Source organism: Plectropomus leopardus, chromosome 6, assembly GCF_026936395.1.
Source record: "Plectropomus leopardus strain MGB_pleo_1.0 chromosome 6, ASM2693639v1, whole genome shotgun sequence".
In the NCBI taxonomy this organism is placed as follows: domain Eukaryota; kingdom Metazoa; phylum Chordata; class Actinopteri; order Perciformes; family Serranidae; genus Plectropomus; species Plectropomus leopardus.
In genome coordinates this window covers 32247178-32266687 of record NC_142181.1, presented here as the reverse complement: position 1 = coordinate 32266687, position 19510 = coordinate 32247178, and the positions used below count along the sequence as shown (strand labels likewise).

At 41.4% G+C, this 19510-nt stretch overlaps 1 protein-coding gene and 1 pseudogene across 5 annotated transcripts in view; one reads left to right on the top strand and one right to left on the bottom strand.

Annotated features, from left to right (window-relative positions):
• slc8a2b (solute carrier family 8 member 2b) overlaps window positions 1-19510 on the bottom strand; it is a 264636-nt gene that overhangs the window by 63583 nt on the left and 181543 nt on the right. The window lies entirely within an intron of this gene.
• LOC148189438 (uncharacterized) overlaps window positions 11164-19510 on the top strand; it is a 31230-nt pseudogene continuing 22883 nt past the window's right edge.

The window sequence follows — 19510 nt, the reverse complement described above, 5'->3', positions numbered from 1 at the left end:
AGGTTAAATGAATACTACTTTCTTAAATGGACACAGTGCAGCTTTCTGGGAAAATGCTGAATCACTCACACTGTATTGCGTAAAGGCTGCTCGGTCGCTCTTCGCTCCTCCATTCTCCAAATCGATGCTTAATATCAATAAGTAATTTGTGCTCAAAGCAACGGGGCTGCTGAGGATTTCATCAAAGCCATACAGGTTACCACAGCAACACAAACACTTTCTCAATTTTCAGAAGAAAATGCACTTAGATTTAATGACATGCTGAGGCTGTCTCGCTTTGAAAGAAACACAAGAGAAGGATTTCACACACAGACATTGACAACTATTGGAAAAAAGAGAAAAAGTCCCAAAGTCAGTGCAAAGGGGAGGCTGCTTTCTAAACTGTTTAAAAGACAAGTTTTTTTTCCTTTAACCTTATCCAAATGAAGTAAATGTAAACGGCTACAGAATAATGACACCATCAGCATTTAGATTGGTTCCGTATAAGCCTGTAAGCCTCACTATGCAATTCTACCTGCCACTGTACAATCAACTCGGAAAAAGAAGGCTTGATTTACGCCACAAAAGCAGCGTATCAAACAAAGCAGGAAAAGGAGAGCGCTTAGCTATCATATCTATCCCCAAGGCTAGAGTAGAGATGCATGCCTATAGAAAAGCCCACATCTCTGATTAGAAAAAGAAACACATCTACTTTTAAAGGTGAATTTCGTAAGATCGGACATCATTTTAGCTGAAAACATTTTTTAAAATAAAGGAACTAACTCTATCAACAGAGTGTGGAGAAGTAACATCTTTGACGTTACGTCCAAGATGTCTTCGTATTGTATTGCAGAGATATCCACTGCCAAGCAGCCAGGAACGGGCTGTCTCTGCTGTAATAACACATCCTGCCCTGAGAGGCGATACTGAGTCACTGCAGCCTCCAGTGTGCCGCAGGAGAGGGTGAAGATGTTGAGCCGGTCAGAGTCAATGGATACAACACAAAGTTACAGTCTCAGTGAATTACCCTATTGACCCGAATATGAGACGTCTTTTTTTTCCTCTGAATATATCTGAAAAAGTGAGGTGTTCCTATTTTGGGGGTCGAGACTTTTAAACGCCTATATACATCCACACCAACAGGTGAGGCCTAATACCAGTAACCTCAATGTGCCCCTCATGACTGGAGCTGTCAATCAAAACTGACAACAGTGTCAGGGGGCCTGAAAGATGGAAACAAAGCAACTCAAAAGTACAGCGATAACAAGCCCAAAAAGACTGTCTGAAAAACACCAACAGTCAAAGAGAAGCTTACTGCAGCCTACAAAGCGGGCACTTTCGTGAGATTAACAGGAGGGTGTGTGAATATATGATTGAAAAACAACACAAAAACACACTACAGTTTGTTATGGTAGAAAAACGGCCTACCATAAGTCTTTCATCTACAATAGTGATTATGGTGTACAGGTTTTTATTTTATTCAAATTTGACAATTTTATATATATCTTTTTTTTATTTCTCTTATTTAAAAAAAATATTAAAAATATTTTCTTTATTAAAACAAGATTCGGTCCTCAGAAAATCTTCTTCCAAAAGATGAGTCGTAAAAAAGAGGGGGTTGTCCAATGATCAGGGTCATCCTGTATTCAGGTGAAAATGGTAGTTAGTTAGTATGTAAAAAAACACAGTAACGGCAGAAGCTCCAGGAAAACAAACGTTATCCCCATCACATATTATCCCCCGCAGCAAAGAAGAGAAGCAAAAACTAGAGTAAATATTTGTGCAGCTTTCCAATGCTGAAGAAAGCTCTTGAGTCAAATGATGTGGTTTGCCGCTGAACTTGCAATATTTCTTTTAGTCTCGTAAGTAACATCTAAGGTTGTCTATTTACCAAAACACTTCTTTAGTGTAACTAATGACAACACAAACTGTAGCCTTCAGTTTGTGATAAACTGTTCAAACATTTTCCTGTTACTGTGGGGTTGCTAAAACTGAGCTGAGTAAGCTGTAAAGTAAACTTTACACAAACGGCATGCTAAAACAAATAAGATAGCAGCCTTATTTAGACCGAAATGACTGAATTATAAATAGGTCATTTTAAGGGTGAAATACTGCCCCATATTTGGTTGGACCTTTAAAACCGAGTAATTTTGACTTTTACAGTTTTTCTGATTCAGTACTGAACTGAAAATGCTTATCTGATAAACTCAAATGCTCACACATAAACTTGTTTCACCTCAAATAATGTCAGCATATAGAGATATTTATAGATTAAAGCTTCATTTGAAGATTAAATCTATAAATCCTGTGTTTGAAGATTTGGGTGTGGGCGGGCTCCAGGTAAATCTAAAAATACTCAATAAACAATAATTCATTACACATGATCACGAATGGTTTGGTGGATGGAAAGAGTTAAACGCTCCACTGGGTCAAACAGGTAACAGTGAAACAAGCGAGCAGCTGTGCTTCTTATCAGGCCCTGCTGATCCCTGAGGGGGTAATTATCTTTTTCTGTGTGTCACCTTCTCTGCACAGGTCAGAGGTCGCTTTCAGAACAGTCTCTGCAGCCCCGAGGGATTCAAAGTCTGATTTCATGGTGGCGGATGTTTGCTGTTCTGGAGGTCTGAAAGTGAGCGCTCCAGTGAATGAGCATCAGCTGGAAATGCCAACAAGCTGTTTGCAAATAAACAGAGAATAAACATCCCACAGGAAGTCATGCAGAGGGTACAACAAACCATCATGTCCACCAGATTTCAGTGTCCTCATCTGTCCAGTGTGCAACAAGTCTTGATACACAATGGCACAGTGGGTCATTTAATGCTCAGGGACTGTTTGGCGCAATCTAATCACTTTTCATTCTTCATTTTTTGGATAATTTTGGCTGTGTTCATGCATATGGCATACATTTTGGCATGATTGTATACTTTTGTTTAATCTTGGAATTTCCAGTTCAGCTCCTACAATTAGTCTAAAATACACTGTGGAAACAAAATTGTTACATTCTGTTACATGCAAAAATGCGCCATTGAAACCCATTCAAATTGCAATTTTTGATCCCACTGCCATCAAAGCATAAAAACATGCATTGCATTATTTCTGGGTGTCATTCTCGGCCTTTGCCTTGGAATTTGTCATTTTTACTATTTTCCACCTGATAATGTAATTTTTACCATATTTGTCATATGGAGAAATTACATGGTATCTCCATAAGGTGCACTGTCACAATCAATGTTGCTGCAAATCACTGACATATCCCAGGCTCAGATAACAAAAAAAATCTACTTTGCATGTAGTACATTGAAAATACTAATTTGGTAGTGCTTTTTGTATCTTAAAAACCTGGCATTAAAAGGCTTTAATCTCTGAAAATGATTAAATATTTGATATTTATGATTAGGACTGATGTCATTAAAATAATAAAATAAAAATAATATGAATGTATAATATTTTTTAAAGCTTGATTTTGAAAAGTGCATTTTGTGTGCAGAGCAGCTGTAGTGTCAAGTTTCAACACTTCATTTTCATAAGCTACATGCTCAAAGTATGGTAGGGCCTAATGCAGTACTATTAGGTTAATCAGATTCAATTATAGAATCAATACATGTGTGACGCATGAAAGTTGTTGTGTGAGATTCTGACAGAATTGACTGATTTTTTCCTAGGGTTGCCACTCATCAAAATGTTTGCTCAGTTGTTTTGCAGGCTGCTGAGACATCCTGGTGCCGACTATTTACTGGAGTTCACAGCCAGTTGGCTGTCCAATTTCATACTGTTGCTCATACAACATTAGAAAAAGATTGCACGTACGGCTGTTGTTGGCCGTTCTATTTTCCTATCCTCTCACTCTGAATGTTTGATTGTCTACCTCTTACATTTTTGTCTCTTCTTTCCTCACCGAAAGTGAAACAAAGATTCTGTCATAGTTTTCATTATCAAGATCTATTTTTAGCCTGACATCGCCTCATTTTGGTCATGGAAAAAAAGGTAGTTGAAGAATAATTTTCGTCATGGTTTTCGTCAATGAAATTAACACTGTTGGGGAAGAGGGTGGAGATTTGAAGGAGCGAGGAGTGGATCTGACTCATAGACTGTAGCTATGCCTCCCAGACAGCCTGTCACTCAATGGGACATCCACTTCATTATGTGTAACTTCTAACCTTAAAAAAAATGGAAAGTCACAATGAAAAGAGAAATTAGCTAGAGGGCCCAAAACTGCTGTAAAGCCTGGTATTTTAAGATGTCGGTATATGGGGACTGACTCGCTGTTGGAGCCAGCATCAAGTGGTCATTAGGAGGAGCTGTGGTTTTTGGCATTTCTGCGTTGGAATTACTTCTCAGCCTCAAAGGTTGCAGCTTGATTTTTACACATTCTATAAGTATGTACTGAGTGATGATGTGGGACCTTTGGGGTTAAGTCAGAGTAAAAAGCAGAAAGTTGAGGAGCCTTTGGCTCGAAGAGCAGTGACTCAAGGTCACTTGCCACTCTGAGATACTTACAGAACAGACGACCGTCTGAAAGTCTCGTCTTGGCTCTTTTAAAAGCAGACATTATTAGCAGTGGCAGCAACACACTTTTGAAGAGAGAGGCTTTTCTGTCCCCGGTGCTTTTCTTGGCCTATTTCTGTCCTCTCTCTCCCCTGCTGTCTGTCACTCTCTCACTTCTTCTCCCTCTTAATGTTCGCTCTCCTGTGTGGCTCACAAACACAAGCTTTCCAACTGCGCAAACTGGCTACAATGTGCCACTGAAGTTGTACTTCAGCTGGCAGGAAGTCATGTAACTGTCATCAGAAAAGTCTTAGAATAAACTACTTGCCATGTGTGAGTGCACGATGAAAGACAAAGACAGGACGATAGCAAGGAGAAACACCTCACCTGATGCCCTCAGTTAGCCTTTCTGCAAGCAAACTTGTCATTTTAGCTCAAACCATGATTATTTCCCCTGACCTTAGCCAAGGAATCCCTCATGGAATAACTTTTTCCCTCCCACTCACTCTCCTCATCACTTCCTCCCTTCCCTCGCTCTCTCTGCTCTTTATTCGCAGCATCTTATTTTGTGAAGGACTATTTGTTCGATCTTTTAGCCGCTGCCAAGAAAGATTAAAAGTTTTTGAGGGCTTTAATCTATAGATCAGAGGCAGCGGGCCACTCTGCCTAATGAGACCAAGATGTGACAAGATGGGCTTGCTCTTTTGGGTTCAACCTTTCTTTGTCTCAGAGTGTTTTCTCTTTGCCATCTGATGTGGATTGTGATTCTTAGCAAATCCTCAATTTGGTTGCTGTTACGAATTGATTAAGAAAAGACACTATTATACTTTATATACTAGTTAACCCCTCCAGATTACAATTAACGCAAATTCAACCAATCATTGGGAATTCTGCACCACCTTGCAATTTTTTCGGTTCTGATTTCCACCAGAATTTGAATTATCGTTTTCTGTGAGTTTCATCAATCATAGCACAACGTTCCCAAACTCACTTCTTTGTTTCTTGTTGGAAAGATGCACAAGTGCAACACGAATGCTTCACATTAACTAACAAAAATGACCAATAAGACTATGCAAGGCAATCCCCTGATGTTCTGCATGAGGGCCGTTTTGCAGAGGTGCAATGTTGTGGTTGAACACAAACAACGATGATTTACAAACACTTTTCTTCCTTAAATAAATAAATGAATAAATAAATAAATTGTAAGAAAGCAGATTTAGAAAACAATTTTCAAAAGTTAGAGGACAGTGTCTGGGGGAAAAAAGAAAAAAGCTAAGGAAATACTATATTTGTAATTATCATAATTACATATTTTAATTAAACTTTTAACTTTTAACTAAAACTTTTTAAAGCATGTTTTCAAAGTCATTTCCATGTTTGTTTTTTTTAAAACCTTCTGTTATGTTTCTTTAAAACCAATTTTTAGGTCATTTCTTCTTTTGTTCAAAGCTTTTTTCCCACGTTTTTGAAAGAAAACAAGCCAATTTGTTCAGGTTACCAAGGGTTAAGAAAGCGTATGTAGGCATTATTAGCAAAATGTGCCTTAAATATCAAAAGTAAAAGTACTCCTAGTGCAGTAAAATGTTCCCTGCCTGTGTTTTATTATTATGTATGATGAATTCGGATTAATATTACTGGTGGTCTGGCTGGGTGAAGGATGAAAAATTTGAAATTTAACTAAAACTGTCAGAGAAAAGCAGTAGAGTAAACAACATATTTACCTCTGGGATTAAGTGGAGTAGAACAATAAAGTTGCACAAAATAAAATACTCCCACATATCCAAAAACTAAATGTTGAACCAAAACTTTAGCTTAAAAATGTTCTGTTATTACAGATGTCTTTAGAAATCACACCCTTTTTTTGTGTCTCCATAAACAAATGTTGGTACAAATGCAGCATCAATCTTCCTCTCACACACGTCATCCTCCCTCTGTGCCCACTCTCTCATCCCATCTATCAAGTTAAAGCAGATTTGATGAGCAATTGGCCTTCATCAGACACCTCTGTAATATAAGCCGCAGCCAGCTGGCGGAGGAGTGAAACGCTCTCGCTGCTGTAAATTCTGATGACACTAATTTCTAGGAGGGAATGATTATAACGTGTTGATGGGGAAAATATGGAGAGGCTCTCTGACGTATTTGTATAATATGATAAACAACTTCTCATTCTTTTTTTTTTTTTTTTTTGCCATTTTGCCTCTATAAGTTAGGACAGTGTGACAGTGTGAAAGGGGGAGAGAGAGGGGATGACACGCAGCAAAGGGCCATGAGCTGGAATCGAACCAACGGCTGCTGCAGCAAGGACACTGCCTTCATATATGGCACGACTGCTTTAACCACTGAGCCACCACACACCCCAATTTCTCATTCTTTTCTATTAGCTGCTTGAATTAAAGGCTTGCTCGACCTGAATGACAAAAACATGCTTTTTTCTTTCACCTCTCGAGGCATCTAGACATGCAGATAGTTTTGGTTTCCCTGGAACAGGTTAGAAAATGTCTCTGACATTTCTGTCTCCACATCAGTGCAATGGATATGGTTTCTATAAGAGCTACTTTCTACTGAAGAAATAACTTGTATTCTTCATTTTTTCCGTGTGTTTGTTGGTGTGTGCAGTCCGGGATCTGCAGGTATTTACACCAAAACTTTCCTTGGTAAAAGAGATTTTCATCCCAAAAGATTTTCTGTATTAAGGGGGACCTATTAGTTTAACATTCCTGAATCTCCTCTCTTTTTTGAAAAAAAAATTGTATATATACACGTACAGTTAGCCAAAGCTTTAAAAATAAGCTAAATGTATGTTAAAGTAATTGCTGCGAGTAAATCATAAGAGGCGTTGGGTAGGACCACGGCATCAACACAAACTCTACAACTTCTGCTGCACTGTGCGGCTCATAGAGCAGACGCACTAAAGACTCACTGTGGTCGAGCACTGCTTAGTGTGACTGAGCAGCTAACCTCCACCTGTCGAACGGCTTACTTACAGTTTAGCACTCTGTTTTAAAAAAGATTATTTTTTGGAAGCATTTTCCCTTTATTTTATAGGACAGTTTGAGAGAGACAGGAAAGGTGGAACAGAGAAGGAGGAACAACACACAGCATAGGGCCACAGGCCGGACTCGAACCCAGGGAAATGGGAATACAGCCATACACCAGAACGGCACTTTTAGACTTTCAAAATGTTATCAGACCAAATGGATCAAATCCTGAAAGTGAATCAAGCCATTTCTTGGGGGTTGTGACACTCTAAAAAATGTATCCGCTGAGATACAGATGTCTCTTTCGCCATGTAAGCCAATAGGAAACAAGTCTTTTTGAGTTGTAGGGCATCATGTGGCTGTGTAATTTTGCTGTTTGGCCACTATGAAAAAATCAAAGCTTGGCACACTTTCTGGGGGCCTGGGCTATAGAGACACCGAGTTATGGAAGACCCAGAAAGGCTGACCAATCAGAACAGAGACAGATATAGAGACAGACGCTAAAATGGAGCGTCTCAGACAAGGGGTGAATACAGGTGATCCATTACAGACAGTGTGAAGACAACAAAGTGTTTTCGGACCCTTAAAGCACGTAAACATGTTGTAGTAGAAACTTAAAACACAAGAATGAACCTCAAAATGAGCATAGGTCTCCTCAACATACATAAAATAATAGACAGTGCTAAGCTTCATAATTTTTACATCCAATGCCAACATTAAGTTCTTATGCATAGTGTGTGTCTTTTACGTAATGAGGCAGAAAGTGTTTGGGGGTCTGGGGAGTGGAAAGGTTGAATGCACCTATTGTAAGTCGCCTTGGATAAAAGCATCAGCTAAAGAAATGTTATATAATGTAATGTAATATAATGGGTGTGCTTTGTGTCCGCCTTCTGTGCAAGAGTTTGAAATTAATGTTCGTCTTTGTATTAACCATAACCACGGTCCATAAACTCGACTGTACTGCAGCTGCTGTGCACAGACGTGATTGAGGGTGAGAACTGTAAAAATGCTGACATAAAATGTAGATGTAATGTAAAGTTGCTGTGTTTGTGTTTGTAGGTGGGTGTGGCCCTTCCAGGAGGTGATATCAGCAGTGATTGGCAAAAACACAAATGGAGGCATCTGTGTACCCAGCAGGATAACACACACACACACACACACACACACACACACACACACACACACACACACACACACACCCCCTCTTAAAGGAGTTAGATGCCACAGTGTATCTGATGTGTTATTACCAACACCAACCGATCTAATTTAAGACAGGAGTTTATGGATTGCAGCGCTCTGACAGTTTTAAACCCTTAAAACCCAGAGGCCAGTACCAACACTGAGCCGGAGAGCCAACTGGACTTTGGTGCTTAGAAGTACCAGGCCCACATCATCACATTCCTCCAACACAGAATGGTGCAGATGAAAAAAACTCGCCCTTCTGAGAGAGTTGGAGACAGTTAAATACGAGCTCGCTCGGCGAATGCAGCATTTCAATGTGGCCAGGACCAATGTGGACCTGGAGCTGGAGAGCCTCCAACAAGTTGAGAGGATCCTGGCTCAGAAACATCAGAAGTAGCTGTCCTCCACCATCAAGCTCCTGAAAGATCAATTGGAGCAGGTGGAGGACCAGAAAGACACCCTGTAGAGGCAAATGGCCGCAATAGTGTTAAGAGCATAGCGTCGAAAGAGACACCAAAACTGAGACTCTGGTGTAAGTATCTGGTGTATGAGAGGGTTCAGACTGAACAACTGCGGCAGAAACTGAAGCAAGCGGAGGACACTCTGTGGCTACTAAAGGTTGGAGCTGCCAATATGTTTGAAACAGTCCAGGACTCCCAACAGTCAAAGCTGAATGAGCAAACAAGAAAGGTTGCTGCAGCCATAAAAATGCTAAGGAACAACAAGAGACTGAGCGCCTCTCCTTGCCAGCAGGAGGCTGAAAAAACATGGCGTCCTCTCGGGCTCAACTAGAAAAAGAGGCAGAAGAAAATAACAAACTTGCGGTTGCTCTGAAGGAGGCAGAGAAGGTGCTCAGCAACAAACACCTCCTATGGCAGGAGGAGAAGTCCACCCTCATTGCTCAGCTGCACAAACTCCAGGAGACAAATTCGGCCAAGCTGCAAGAGACCACCAGAGCAAACTTTGTCTCAGTTCTGAAGATAAAGTTTGAAATCCAGCTACACTGACAACAAACAATGGCACAGAGAAAAGACTGCCCTCATTTCCTAGCTGGACATAGTGCAAAAGACTCATCTTGTCCAGCTGCAAATGATGGAAATGGAAAACAAGAACTTCTTTGCTGCTCTTAAGACTAAATTTGAAGATCAACTGAAGATCAACCGTCACCTTTGGCAGTAGGAGAAGACCTCCCTAAAACACGAGACGGAGCAAGCAAGCCGCCAACCAGGCTCAACAAAAGGACAACAACACCCTGGCAGTCGCTCTGAAGAAAGCAGAGGAAAACTTGCAGAGTCAGCAAAACACGGGGCAAAAGGAAAAAACGGTACTCCTCCAGGCCACCGCAAGCCTAAAAAAAGGCTCTGCAAGACAAAGAGCAGGCAGAGAGCTCCCTGACCTCCAAGCTAGAGGAGCTACAGAGCCCAGTATGGCCTTTCCCCATAGGGCCCGGTTGAGCTCAGCCCGAAGAAATCACATGGAGCTGCCACCCTGTGAGCCCACCATCCGCAGAAAAAGGGATCATGGTCAGGTCCCTTGTGTGCTGGATGGCAGGCAGGAGGGGGGCCCCAGGCGTGCAAATCCCGAGCGTCACAAACTGGTTCTAGGGATGTGGAACGTTACTTCTCTGGTGAGGAAGGAGCCAGAGCTGGTGTGGGAGGTTGAGCGGTACCAACTAGATATTGTTGGGCTCACCTCCACACATAGCACTGGTTTTGGAACCATACCCCTGGAGGGGGGCTGGACTCTTGCCTTTTCCGGAGTTGCCCAGGGTGTGGGGATACTCACGAGCCCCCAGCTGAGCACTGCTGTGATGGCGTTTACCCCAGGGAACGAGAGGGTCACTTTGATGTGACTGCGCGTTGCAGACAAGCGGTCTCTGACTGCCGTGTGTGCATATGCACCCAACGTCAGTTCAGAGTACCCGGCCTTCTTGGAGTCTCCGGGCAGTGCCCTGGAAAGGGTGCCGACATAGTTCTTCTGGGGGACTTCAACGCTCACGTGGGCAATAACAGAGAAACCTGGAGAAGCGTGACTGGGAGGAATGGCCTGCCCGATCTAAATCCGAGTGGTATTTTGTTATCGGACTTCTGTGTCAGTCATGGATTGTCCATAACAAACACCAGGTTCGAGCATAGGGATGTTCATAGGTGTGCCTGGTACCAGAGCTCCCTAGGCCAAAGATCAATGATCGATTTTGTAGTCGTATCATCTGATTTGCTGCCGTATGTCTTGGACACTTCGGTGAAGAGAGGAACGGAGCTGTCAACTGATCTCCACCTGGTGGTGAGTTGGATCAGGTGGCAGGGAAGGCTGCTGGACAGACCTGGTAAACCCAAGCGCGCAGTGAGGGTGCACTGGGAACATCTGGTGGAGGCCCATGTCCGCAAGATCTTCAACTCACGCCTCCAGAGGAACTTTTTGTGCATCCTGGGGGAGGTCGGGGACATGGAATCCGAGTGGTCCTTGTTCAAAACCTCCATTGTGGAGGCGGCTGCTAGAAGCTGTGGTCAGAAGGTACCGGTTGGCCAGAAGTGCCGCAATGGAGGATGTCGCCAAAGCAAAAACTCGGGTGAGGGAGGGGTTTGGGGAGGCCGTAGAGGAGGACTTTTGGTTGGCCTCAAGGAAGTTCTGGCAAACTGTGAGACGTCTTCAAAAGGGGAAGCAGGGCTTGTCTCAGGCTGTCCTCAGCAGGAGAGGAGAACTGCTGACCCGGACTAGGGATATTGTTGAACGGTGGAAGGAACACTTTGAGGAACTCCTGAAACCTGCCTTCAAGTCCTCCGTGGAGGAGGCAGAGTCTGAAGACTTGGGGGAACCTTCATCCATTTCCCTGGCAGAGGTCGCTGAGGTAGTCAAAAAGCTCCTCGGTGGCAAGGCGCCTGTGTAGATGAGATTCGCCCTGAGATTCTGAAGGTTCTGGACATTGTAGGGCTGTTTTGGCTGACATGGCTGTTCAGTGTCGCATGGAGGTCGGATATGATGCCTGTGGAGTGGCAGACCGGGGTGGTGGTTCCCATTTTCAAAAAGGGGGACCGGAGGGTGTGCTCCAATTAATGGGGTATCACTACTCAGCCTCCCAGGGAAAGTCTACTCCAGGGTGCTGGAAAGGAGCCTCCATGAGTTTGGGGGGTGCGTCCAAGAGGCTTTTTTGTGCGTCTGAGCATGATACATAAGTGTACCGAATTTCGTAGTTGTAGGTGAAACCAGCCATTGGGGCTACACGTTGGGGGGCGCTGTGGAGCCATTTTGTCAAGCTCGTTTCCAAAACCACCAAACTACGAAATTTTTCGCCAGGCCGGACATGTGTGCCATGAGTTTTTGAGCATGGTTAGACCTCCAAAAATGCGATTAATTTGGTAAAAAAAAAAAAAAAAATCCTTGATTTCAAAGAGGGTCCTCACACCGGTTGGTGCTCAGGCCCTAATAAAATGAAGGTGAATGTACGTAAACACATTTCATCTTAATGGATTATATTGATGCCAAATTGACAAAAATATTGTTGACATTTGTTGACTTTTACCTTGCGTTTCTACAGTTATCTGGTATTGTGGACAAGTAAGGAATTGTTACAATGGCATATTTCTTAAAGAGAGTTTAGCATAATATTTCAAGTCAAATTAAATAATGATCCATGACTTCAAAGCCCAAAACTCTTCTTCTGTGGCCTGACACTGTGACCTGATGTTTCAGCTTTAAGCTTTGCGACATCTCACTTATTCTAAAGAAGATGCATATGTGTGTGTGTGTGTGTGTGTGTGTGTGTGTTGAGCTTGTGTCATGTGACTGTGAGTTGTTATTGTTTTTGTCCAGTAACTTAACCAAATTTGCTCATGCTTCCAAGAACAAACTAATCAGATAATTAGACAGAAAACGAGATCCCCTTCAACATAACACTCTTCAATCCAAGCTGTGTGTGTATGTGTGTGTGTGTCCAATTGTCTAATTCACAATCTCGTCTCTATCCCAGTCCCCCTTTCTCTCATGGGAACTCTCGAACAGCACAACACAAACGGCATGTTGGCAACAACAGGTCGCTGCTTAGAAACACTCAGTAGAGCCAACCAACCACCCCCCACACACACACACACACACACACACACACACACAAACGGCAGTAAAGTGCTTTTATGATGTTTCCATCTGTGACTAATGAAGAGAGCATTAAGTGGCGTAATGCTGTGGTTGCTAAAACACTCATTAACTTTTGTTTCATTCATTCAACCAAAGCTTTTACAAGGAACTTCTGCTGAGTGCAACAATAAACTAGACTCAAACAGAAATAACAGATGGGCTGCATTAAAGGCAGGTGACAAAGATGTGAGGGGCCTAAAAAGTACGGCCAAGGCCACTCGTGAATTATTCATTCAGGCTTGCCACGGACCACAGGAAATAGAGGATGTGCAGTCGCTGTTTTAAAAAGTTGTTTGTTCTTAAATGCTGACATATTCATGTGTGATTATAAATCATATATACTGTTTATATATTGCTGCATTTAGGGTGCACGCGTGCAGGTCCTATTACAATTTTGGTGTAACTGTGGAAAAACAGTTTTTGGTTTTTTTTTCAAACAAAGGACATACTTCTCACATGGGAAAACTACTTGTCTGTGGTTCAGGATCATCACATTAGGCTTGGGCAGCATGTAATATTTAATACCTTCATTCCTCTCTGAAATTTCATCCCACACATCAAGTGCGCTACCTACTTTCAGCTTTTCAGACACCTAAATACACAATAGAAACCTGTAAAATGTTAAGAAAAGTAATACTCTCACACCTATTTTCCTTATCAAACAGAGAAATACAACTTTACACCTTTTGAATTCAACTTTCTCTCGGTCACGAAAGACTGACCTAATTGCCTTGTTAACTCATCATAAAACACTCTTCATTCAAACTTGACAGAGACAAACGCACCCAAACCATCTTGGTTTCTCTTGTTTGTCATCTCAGCCGTTCCCCTACCACTATATTATATATGCTCTGACCACACACACACACACACACACACACACACACACACACGCGCACACACTCAGTCTTCATCCGCATTTTTTAGACACATTCAACATGAAGCTAGTAACGAAAAGCCTTACTAACGTTAGCCGGCTGTTAGTCAAATTACCAGCCACCACCAGCTCTCCTGCTGAAACTGCATCCCCTGACATGCAGCACAGGACTCACCACAGAATGAAAGGCTTTGATCCAACTTGGCTGTCACAAAGGAAATACTCCTCCTGGCTCTACAAGACTGAACTTGGTAAATAAATAAATAAATAAATAGGCTACAGATGAATACAGTACATAGAAAATTAATGGGGGATTATTTAAGTTTTTTTTATTGGTTGGTAATAAGCTCTACTTTAAGTACGTGACACAGCGACGCCCAAACATGATTCTTTTCATAAAACCAGCCTACCTAACTTTACATTCCAAAACCTCACCTACGTAACTTTTCTTTCCTAAACCTAACATACGTAACTCAACATCAAGTACGTAACCTAACAATGTCCAACCAATATTCTTTTCTTAATCATAACCTACGGGTAAGAGAGCACATTCATTGGGCGCTAATTTGTTTAATATCATACCAACAGTTGTATGAGGAAACACTGACATGCCTGATGTCATTGACATAAGCTGTGTCCCAATTCAGGGTCTGCATCCTTCGGAGGACGCAGCCTACGCATCAACAGTTGTTAAATGGGACAGTCTAGTCTTCGGACTAGATTTCCTGGATGTGTCACCAGATGTTCTCGCCTTTACCCCCACGTCAGTTTATTCCTGCAGTCAAGGCTCGCCCGGGGGGGAAGTCTGGATACAGCCGGGGGGGGCGGGGCCTCATTCATTTCTATGAGAGCCGTTCAGTGGCACATGAAGCAGAGAAAACTCTTTTTTCCTCTCGTAGTAGCTTAGCTTATTAGCAACAGCAGCTAATCGGCGGTATAACGGCAGCGCTGTCGGTTTTAATATTTACGTGATTATCAGATAATGGTATATTTATCTCTCTCTCTCTACACACACACACAAATATACAACTCATCAGGGAATCATATCGTAATCACGACCAGAGAAATCAAATTAACAGAATCGGAATGTGTCGTGCCCATAAAAAGGTAATAAAAGGTGCTGCTTGTAATATTGCCCCGTGTTTTATTACACAGCTCAGCTTTAAGAATACTATGGTCAGTACCTTTTAGTAACTGTCACTAGTGCTCCACCCTGCTCACTGATAACCGGTAGTTTGGATACAGACCGCAGACTGTATATACGGTCTCTGATACAGACGCGGTAAGACGTCCATATTACAGGCTTTACAGCCAACAGCATATGGATGTGTTGTAAAATGGTAAAAATGATGAATTGTGATTAAAAAATGATGAATTACAGCAAAAATATCCATTACTACGGCCGGTACGAAGCCTGTGCTGTGTCAGAAACTCTTAGAGTTACATGCGTGTTCACGCGGTAAAGTCCCGTGGGTTTGATGCACATTCATTTTATGTCTGGAGAAAGACCGAATTCAAAATCTTGATTCGGAAAATAGTGCATTTTACATCTTAAGGACTTAATGTTTTTAATAATGGCTATAAAAAATGCGTTCTGAAAAGTCAACATGTCTCAAAAAAAATTATCCAGTGATTTAAGGAGGTCTCTGTCCCAGTGTTAACAAATGGGGAAAAGTCTTTCTGGGCCAGTGTGCATCACGTGACGCTGTAGTTCCACTTTCGGCCACTATGTAAATTTTGCTTCAGAGGGTGGTGCACTTCCTGGGGGCTTGCTACAGCGCCGAGCTGGCTCTACATTCATATAGCTAATATGCTAGGTGGCTGCGTGTTAGCATTACTAACGTCACGTATTATGAAGGAAATTATGAGATTTTAATGTCCCTCTAAGTTTAACATATCTGGTGTTTGATTTTCAAATGAGTAAAAACCCACATTAAGTTAAATCAATGCTTCGATCTCCGCTCTGTGCCGCCATTATGACAATTATTTTTGAAGATTGCGGGCGCGCAAGGAATCTTGGGAAATGGAAGGCTGTGAAGGATAGTAACGATGTGTCCCCAAAAAAGAGGGAAAAGAAGGCCGCATTTGTGGGCTGCATAAGAAGGGGCCTTCGAATTGTGACCAAATGGGACAGCCTTCGCGCAGCGCTGTGACGTAATTAGCCTTCGAATGCAGCCTCTGAAGGATGTAGACCCCGAATTGGGACACAACTAAAGAGGAGCGAGGAACCAAATCCTAGAATTAAGAATGTAAACAAATAAATTATACAGAGGTGATAAGTGTGTTCGGGCATTGACTCTTCATGGGGACTGGATCTTCAGTTTAATTATTTTTCCTGCACTACAAAAAAGGCAAAGAGAGTAGTGCACTTCTACTCATCACAAACAGCATGTGAGACATTAGTTTTGATGGGCCTCACCGTTTCACTGCATTAATTGTTAATTGCCTGGCTCTCTGGAGAGGAGAGACGTTAACACTTGTGGTTGAAAAGGCCGAGGGGCTCTATTGATTTATACAAATGAGGCAGTTTGATTAAAAACAGCAATCTATGTATATTTATTTTAGGTAAATGTGGTTGTGCTGAAATTCAAATGACATTTTAGGTCTGGCTGTTTAATTAAAAGTCACTGAAGGGTGATGTTATAATATTTAATTTTACATTTTAATTAAATTGAGTTTGTAATTTGATTCATTGGTGAAGACCCACTGCACCTTGAACTCCTCTCTGATTTTCTCCTAGATTTTTTTTCTCCTAGATCTCATGTACAGATGACACATGTACTGTGCATGTTTTATGATGTACACACTTAATCACTGCATCTGTATTTACCTCTGTTTTCGTTGGCTGTTCTTATAAACCGTTCGTCAACGTCCTATAAAAAGTAATGACCCAAATTTGTACAAATCCCATGTAATCATGTGCCAGTAATCAGCGCATAACGAAAGTATTTTGGAAGGCTGGGATCACAAAACACTTGATGTTTCTGATGTCTTTTCCTAAAACTAACCAGTAACTTTTATTACCTAAACCTTAACATTACGTTTATTTTGTAACTTTACGTTGAGGATGTAACAATGTCATTCGTAGGACGCTAAATTGTGTGATATCAAACAAACCACTCTTTGAGGATACGTTGCTGTAGTTTGTCCACATTAACATCCATTTATTCCATGATTAAATTTCTCTATGCAAACGTACATTTCTGCCCTTGCCATTGCCGCTATTACTTACTATAGTGATGATGTTTCTGACTGCAGTTATGATAATAACTCTGCCATCAGAGGCAGCATGAGTTGGATTGGAAGATTTGTCTCGTGTCTGGCATCTTGCAGGGACGACGCAAGTTAATGTAATGAAAGGACACAAGTTTTTATGAAAAAATCACTAGGATGTCTGCAGTAGAAAGATTCAAACACCTATAAAATTTGTGCTACATTATCAAAGAAAACACTTTTGCTTAAGAGGTAGAAAACCTACAACTCCCAGAATGCAATGCACTGCACCAGACAGATAAATGTTCCCGTCGTAATGTAGACTGGTCCATGTGAAACAATGGCGGTGGGTGATCTCATATTCCGGTTCAACAGTAAACCTATTTTTGAAAACATTATAAATGAGAAATTGGCAACTCGGTAACAGGATCTTAGTTTATAGTTGATTAGCACTGCTTAGTTTTACTATTTAAGTTCCTTTTTTTTTGGCCTCCGTTTTCACTGTGCAGGAAGCAGTATGGCACCTAAACTCTCTTACAGCTAAATGGTACTAAAATATGTCCCAGAAGATGTTTTAGGAGAGAAAATGCAGTGCAGTAATATAATCTTTAAAAATTTGATCAGCACTGCCTAGTTTTACCACTGGGGGGTCTGTGTCTTGATCTGCTTCTGCACTCTTTGTGTTGGCATGGATGGCAGGCAATAACAAAATGCAGAAGTACAGCCTGTAGTTTGAGCAACAGCCCGAGAGCCAGCGAAACTTTGCTGGATGTGCTTTGTTGCAGGGGGAGGAGGGGTAACTCGGCACTGGTTAGATGGAGGGAAGTTTACCACAGTTCATCTACACATACTACCCACATGTTCAGACTACTGAACACAAGCACTAATGACTGTAGATGCTGTGGATTATTTATGTTTTATTATGTGCTGCTATTGTTTTTATTATAAGCTGCTCTTGTTTTAATTATATGCGGCTAACCAGTGCAAAAGGCATTTAATTAAACTCAATGCAGAAAGTACTTTTTCATTTATATGACAAATAAACTTGAACTTGTTTTGATTAACAGCTATAAACAGCTATGTGCAAATATCTGAGTTCTTCTTCCACTGCTGGTATCCATTATGTTGATCTCCCTGTCATCAGACTGAGGGGCTCCCAGTGTCCACTGGGACTAAACAAATAACAAAGCATGGCTTACAAACACACTCTTTTCTCTAATCTCTGCCTCTCTCTCTCTCTCTCTCTCTCTCTCTCTCTCTCACACACACACACACACACACACACACACACACACACACACACACACACACACACACACACACAAACTCTCATTAGGCTACATAGAGGCTAAATCAGGGAGCAAATTGGGCTCTCAACAATCATTTTCTTTATGCCTGCTGAGCCTCGTTCTCTTTGAGGAGACAATCAGTGTCAGTCCACGAAGTGGGGGGAGACACATGACACACGAGGGGACATGAGAATGGCATGTTAAATTCAACCGCCCGATCACAAAATCTTTCCATAGTCCAAAAACTGCTCTACGAGTGTGAGTACGTGACCAAAACTCTGAATAAAGAAATGTCTGAGATGTCTGAGATGTTTGTCCAAATCACTCCACCTCATTTTAACAACTCCATTTCAATATGTTTCAATTGATTTAGTTTATTATTATCTCAATAAAACAATAAACTATATTAAATATCTTTTTGTATCTTATTCATATCCTTTTGTCTTTATTCTCTCTGCTGTTTTTGTGCTGCTCTTCTCTGCTTTCCTTCTTTTTCTGTTACTGTTTCGTTTGTTTAATGTTTTATTATAAAGTGGAGTAATTTGGAAAGCATTTGTATTAACTGTGCTAAAAAAAAAAATCCACCGTCAATTTGAGATAAGGTTTATCAGCCTAAAATGCTCAAAGTGTTTCTCTTCAAAACGTTTTATCCAAAAACAGGTGATGCAAGAGGGAAATCGTATTGCCAAGGTCGTCTTCTATTTGGTTCGAGTACTGTGTGAATTTATTAGCCGCTGTTTCTTTGTGGATTACTGTGCTCCTACCATCAGTCAGACTGCATCAAAATAAAAAATTTCTCACATCTTTTTTTTTTTTTTTTTAAATCAGGCCTTTCAAGAGCTGAAAGATTATTTTGTCTAAGCACACAAAAGGGAGTTTTGGAGGTATCTACAAATACGGAGCTGCATAAAGAGTTTGGTGGGTCGTCTGAAGTGAAAAGGAGAAAAAAACAATTATTCTTTAATTTGTCAAGGAGTAAAAGAGCTTCAGTCTTTTAATAAATGATTAGGCTTGGGTAACGTTTTTCATACATTCCTGGAACTTCACCAACAATGATATTGTTGTGAGGTGCTGAACAAGACAGAAAGAAAATAAAACTCAGCAAAACCACCCTTGTAAGTCTTGTTAGTCATAAAGTTAATTAGTCTACTGTCTCGTCAATCACAAACTTCAGTTTGGTCAAATTAATTCAGAGTTAGATGTGAAAATAAGCTGTTTTCCCTGCGGCCTCTCTGCTCTCTCTACTGTTGTGGTTTTAACACTGGCCCGCTGTTTAGAGTCAGTCCTGTACTGTATTGTTATCCCCACCACTCAGCAGCTCAACTGCTTGTTGCACCAGACTGAACTCTGATGTGCACTACATGCAAAACATCCTC